Source organism: Triticum dicoccoides, chromosome 7B (genome assembly GCF_002162155.2).
Source record: "Triticum dicoccoides isolate Atlit2015 ecotype Zavitan chromosome 7B, WEW_v2.0, whole genome shotgun sequence".
Taxonomy (NCBI): domain Eukaryota; kingdom Viridiplantae; phylum Streptophyta; class Magnoliopsida; order Poales; family Poaceae; genus Triticum; species Triticum dicoccoides.
In genome coordinates this window covers 575,121,123-575,127,122 of record NC_041393.1, presented here as the reverse complement: position 1 = coordinate 575,127,122, position 6,000 = coordinate 575,121,123, and positions in this window count along the sequence as shown.

Here is a 6,000-nt window from a genome sequence, read left to right as displayed (position 1 = left end):
GTCGGCATCCATGACCCCGCCGTCTTCAGTCCGCTCCGGATGGAATTTGTCGTGGATGGCGAGCTCGGCGATATAGCTAGCCCGGGAGGCAATATGACCGGCTTGCTACTGCACCAACTGCTTCGAACCAGCGCGCTGGCCCATCAGCACGTCCAGCTGAAGATCCGGATGCCAAGACAGCGCGATCCGGAGCGCCATCTCAGCACCGGCACAAGCGGCAGATACACACCATTCGCCAAGGCTGTCCGGGCCCATCTCCAACCAGCGCGCCAGGTGCGAGAAGCTGCCCGGATGGACGTACTCCGGCCACAGGGCTGTCATCATCGCGGTACCGGCCCGAGACAGCCGCTCCATCTGCGTCCCCAGGACCCGCAAGTGGGCCTCAGCAGCGGCGATGATCTCCGGGAAGGTCCAAGCCGTCAGCGGATCCGTCCCAGACCCAGCAACGCCAGTCGGGTCGCGCTGATAGCGGACGGCTTCCTCCACCAGCCGCTGCGTCTTCGGGAAGGCCCCTGTCGCAAAGAAAGAAGCAAAGTTAAAAGAAGAACAACAAGGAAGAAAGGTCGGGTCCCAACCCGGCAAACTACAAGAAGCAGCACTTACTGAAAAAGGATTCTTCCAGGTGCTGCGCCTCGAGCAGCGTACCACGCTGCTCCTGCTCCATGACGCGGTCGCGCTCCCCGAGTGCCTTCTCCAGATCGGCCGCCTTAGCAAGGGCCGCCTTCATCTCGGCGTCCTTGTCTTCGGCCGCCTTCTCGGCCGCCTCGCGGCGACGAGTCTCGTCCTAACAAGCCTCCTCAGCTGTGGTGGCCTACTCCCGTAGGCGATCCACCTCGGCCTGGAGCCGGCCCTTGTCGTCGGCCAGTTGGCCGCGCTGCTGGTCCGCCTCGACCAGCGCCTGCTGCGTCTCCACCACCTTGGCGGCCTGCACCTTAAGGAGCTCCACCTCGGCCTCGAGGCGGCTCTTGTGACCCGCCAGCTGCTCATGCAGATGGTTGGCCTCATCAAGGGACCGTCGGGCCGCGGACGCCTCCGCCCTTGCCTGCGCCGCCTCGTCGCCAAGACGGCCAGTATCGGCAACAAGTCGGTCGTAATGATGACCGGACCGGAGCAGCCGGGTCCGCCAAGACAGCACCTCGGCTCCAAAGAAGAAGAATTTAGCACAAGAAAAAAAGACAAGACTTAAGATTTGGCCCAACTGTTACACATTTGGCCCGAATCTCGGGGGCTACACCCAGTGGGTCCGCTAGCGCGCCTACACTAGAAAAGAGCACAAGAGTACATGCGGCAATGCGAAGCTCCTCCTCCTTGGCAGCAAGTTGCTCCTTGAGCTCCCGATGCTTGCCCAGGAGCCGGTTGAAGGCGGCAACCCGGAAGGCGTCAAGATGCAGAAAAAAGACTGACGTCAGAACAAGGCCAACGCTCTTAAGATTCGACCCAACTACTATGTAGTTGGCCCGAACATCGGGGGCTACACCCAGTGGGTGCGCTGGCGCGCCCTCACAAAGAAGAAATTGCAAGAAAACAAAAGAAAGAAGAATTACCAGAACGGTGCGCTCCAGGTCGCGCGTCCGCTCCACCTTGGCCTGGGGGAAGGCCTCAAGCCGCTTTGTCCGGCTTCGCAGGCGGCAGCTGACGGCGTCCAGCGCCGCCTCCTCATGGGTCTGAGGCCCGATGACGACCGCGCCCCCGCTCCGCACGGGCTGCGGCACGGCAGCTCGACGCCCTCCCTGCCGGGGCACCAAGGTGTGCCCCCCACTGGCCGCTTGCGACACGGCTAGCACCTCCTCCGATGCCCCTCCCAGTGTCGTCGGCAACCGAACGCCGGGACGCCCTGCGTCACCGCCTCAGGCACCGCCGCCCGCGGTGCCTCCTCCATAGCCGGCGGCGCCTCCGGCACCGCCGCCCGCAGCGCCTCCACCACCACCGGCCCCCGCGTGCTCGATCACGTCGGCCCGCGGCGGGGTGTCGCCCCCCACCTCCACGACCTCTTGGTCGAGGATCACCACCTCATCCCGGCCTCCACGGCCGCGCTCCCTCCACGACGACGGCTCAAAGACCGTTGCCTCCACCACCGTGCCCTCCAGCATCTCGCGCCAGGCCGGCACCATGCCGGCTCGCGCCCATGCCGCCGCCACGTCAGTCCAAGCCTGGACCGACGCCGCCTCCAGCTCCGCCTCGGCCCGGTTCCTGTCCTGCTAGGCCAAGGCTTCGGCGTCGTCCGGGTCCAGGCCGAGGTCCGAGTCGCCCCGTCCCACCTCCTCGGCCAGGCCGGCGAGGTCGAACCGGCTCCTGCGGAACGCGGCCCCTTCAGCGGCCGCGGCCTCCGCCGCCGCCCTCGCCAGCGCGATTGACGACCTGAAGAAGAAGGAAGAATAAGCAAAAAAGAGACAAGACAGGCTCAAGAAACCCAGGCCGAAGCAGGAAATGAAGCTTACCCCGTCAAGACCGGGACCGGGGTCGGCCTCCCAGCTTCTTCTTGGCCGGCCTCCCAGGCTCGACTGGGTCCGCCATGCGCTTCGGGGCCCGGGGTCGCGGTGCGTCGCTGCCCTTTCCATGCGGGCGGCTCGGCGCTGCCCCATGCAAGGACCCGGCTCCACCCGCGTTGCCGCCTCCCCCGCCCAACGCTGCTACACCAACAACCGGCGTCAGCGTCGCCTACACCGCGACGTGATCAACAATTCAAGACAAATAAAGAAGGAAAGACTCAAAACTTACCCGCGCGACACCCAACGCCGGCGTTGGACTCGGCCACCTCCTCGCCGCCGTGAGCCGCGGGCTCCTCTGGTACCACCGGCACCACCTACGATGGAGCCTGGGCGTAAGGATGCCAACTCGCATTCAGAAGTATCTCCCGCGTCGCGTCGGGACGAATAAGAAGATGCACGGCAGCAAAGTAAGAAGACCAGACGCTCACCTGCGGCGCCGGGTTCGACTGGCTATATGGAGCCTTGCTGAATCGCCAGTCCTCTCCAAGGTTGGCCTTGGAGATGTCGTTCACGCCGCGCGCGACCTGCTCCGCAGACAGCCGCGTCGACCCCATCCGGTTGAGGTCCTGAAGACCGATCATTTCACTAATGAGGTAGGAGCGCCTCTGAAGCGGAAGGACCCGACGGGTGATGAACGCGGCAAGGAGGTCGGTGCCGGTGAGCCCCTCCTGCGTCCTCATCACCATCACCCGCTCGCAGAGATTGACGATTTCCTGCGACGGGCGCCGGAGCGAGTAGCCCCAGTTTGTCTTCACGCTCGGTGGTGCGATGGCGAAGGGGGGAAGATTGATATGGTCCGCACCGTGGTTGCGGATGTAGAAGAAGGAGTTCTGCCACTTCTTGGCAGAATCCTCGAGCGGAATCTTGGGGAAATCAGCCCCCGACCGCTTCGAGATGACGGCGGTGCCGCAGCCGCCGAACTCCCCGGCCGACGGGCCCTGCTGCTTCAAGGAGAAGAAGCGCGCCCATAGGTCGATCATCGGCTCGACCCCCAGGTACCCCTCACACAGGGTTACAAGGCCGGAGAGCTGGACGATGGCGCCGTCTCCAAGATGGTGTAGTTGGAGCCTGAAGAACTCCAAGAACGCGTGGAAGAAGGTGCTCGCTGGCAGCCCGAAGCCACGCTCGTAATGCATGAGGAAGACGACACACTCCTGTCCCTCGGGCCGGGGCCTTTGCTCGCCGCGCGGCAGATGGACGCCGACGTCCGTCTCCCGCGACAGGCACCGCGAAGACCGAAGATGGGTGATGTCATCGGTGGTGACAGTAGAGCCCATCCAGGAGCCCGACGGCAGCGACATCGCCGGAAGAAGAAGAGATAGGATGAACAATGGAGCAAGCTCTGCTCGGGGCTGCGGGTGCAGCTGTGCATCGGTGGCAAGGAGCAGAGCAAGAGCAGGGGGACAGGAGGGCGCGAGCGAGAATAATGTCCGCCGCCCCCTTGCCCACCTCAATTTATAACCCCGGTTTGAACGTGGGGGAGTGGGATCGTCTGCACACGCCCGTTCCACTACCCTGCAATAAGGGCGCACGTACACGCGCACTAACTGCTCGGGGAAGTGCAATCGGCACCCAAACACCGCAATAAATCCGCGCGCATGGACCAAGGGCACGCGGTGGCAGGCCCGGGCCCGTCGCTCGGTCCCGTCATGCACGTGGCCTATCAGGCCCCTCCGACTTCCGGGCGCCACGTGGCACCTGCGCGAAGCCCAAGGGATCGCCTCAAGATTCGACATACTCCTCGGTTCCCGCCACAGCCGGGATTCCGCGATCCAGTTTCCGAGAAAACCGGCACACAGTGGGTGTTGCCGGACTCGGCGCTCGCAGAATTCTCCTTGCTCAAGGGGGAAACTGTGAAGGCCCACTCATCCGAAGACGGCGTACCTTCACAGCTTCTCGGACTACTGTCAGGGGGATGAACCCGGGCAGGCAACGAAACCCGGATCCTTTTCAAAAACAGCGGGGCCTGCATCGCCCTGCAAACCGGCACGCGCTTGGCCGGGTCGCTCGACCCGGCAAGGCCCGCAACCCGGCAAAGCCCTTCGACTCGGCAAGGTATGTCGACTCGGCCGCAGCAGCTAGCGCGAGAAAACTCAACCCGACGCAGCCATGTCTTCCCCAGCAAGCCAACCAACCCGTGGCGTCCACGGCAACCCAGCCACGGGTCAGCTTCCGTCCCATCCAGGTCGTACGATGGGACGAGACTTCAGTCACCGATGACCAAAACAACAGTTTTCCCACCCATGCCAATTGACGGTGTCCTGGACTAGGGGGTACTCACCACGTCGTCCCCCGATCAGTTAGATTGGGCCGAGGACCCCCATGGCCGTATACTCATGGGCCAGTTCGGACAGTTGCCGCATACAAGGAAGATTCCACAAGACTTGGTGATCAAGACAAGGACTCCTCCCCCACCGGCGTATTCGGCTAGGACTCTTGTTACCCTAAGCCTATGGTTCACTGTATAAATCGAGGCTAGGCTAGTCGATTCTAGGGTTTAGACCACAACATATGATCTCAGGGTAGATCAACTCTTGTAACCCCTATATTCATTATAGTCAATCAAGCACCATGTAGGGTATTATCTCATCAAAAGAGCCTGAAGCTGGGTAAAATCCCATGTTCATGTTACCATTGATCCTAAGACGCACTCCTTGGGACCCCCTACCCGAGATCCACCGGTTTTGACACCGACATTGGTGCTTTCATTGAGAGTTCCGCTGTGTGATCGGCGAAAGGATCAATGGCTCGACTGCAGGTCAACTGCAACGTCGGTTTCCTCGTCACCAGCTCGACTGGTCACCTTGGCTTGACCGAGGACTGCGCCCTACCTCCGATCGTCATGTTCAGATGATGGCCTTCATCAACATCAACTCCGATCTCTATCAAGATCATGGAGGAGTCACCCATGGAGCTCGGGGACTCAACATCAACATTGCCCTCGGGCGACCGTGCTGTTTTTCTGGACAACAAACTTGTATCCGCCGCCACTGCCTCCTCGAGTGTCGCCTAAACGATTGCTTCGGTGGAATAATGCAGAATTAAGTCTACAACAACCCTGCAAAAATTTCGTCGAGTTCCTATGGAGGAATCTCCGGGAATCTCCGATATACCGGAGTTGTGTTGAATCTGGACGAGAATCCGGACGAGTTTGGAGCGGGGTGTCCAACATCTAGCTCGGACGTCCTTTGGAAGATCCAACCGTTGATCGGCTGCAGAATTCCCATATCTACCACCTTCCAAAACTTCAGCTCGATCCGACCGTCCGAACTCCGGGAACCTTCCGATTAGTGCATCACTTTTCAGATCTGTTCTCTGTGCGAGAACAAATTCGACCCAAGTTCATCTTCTTTACGAACGGGATTTCGGACATCCTTTTTGAAGGACGTTTTCGTCTGGGGTATTGTGTTTTATTCACAAATACATCCCATTATTATTAAAACTATTCTTACAATACAAACTTCGCCATCGCGCCGGTGTCAAACCAGCTCGACAACATCACTCCACGGCG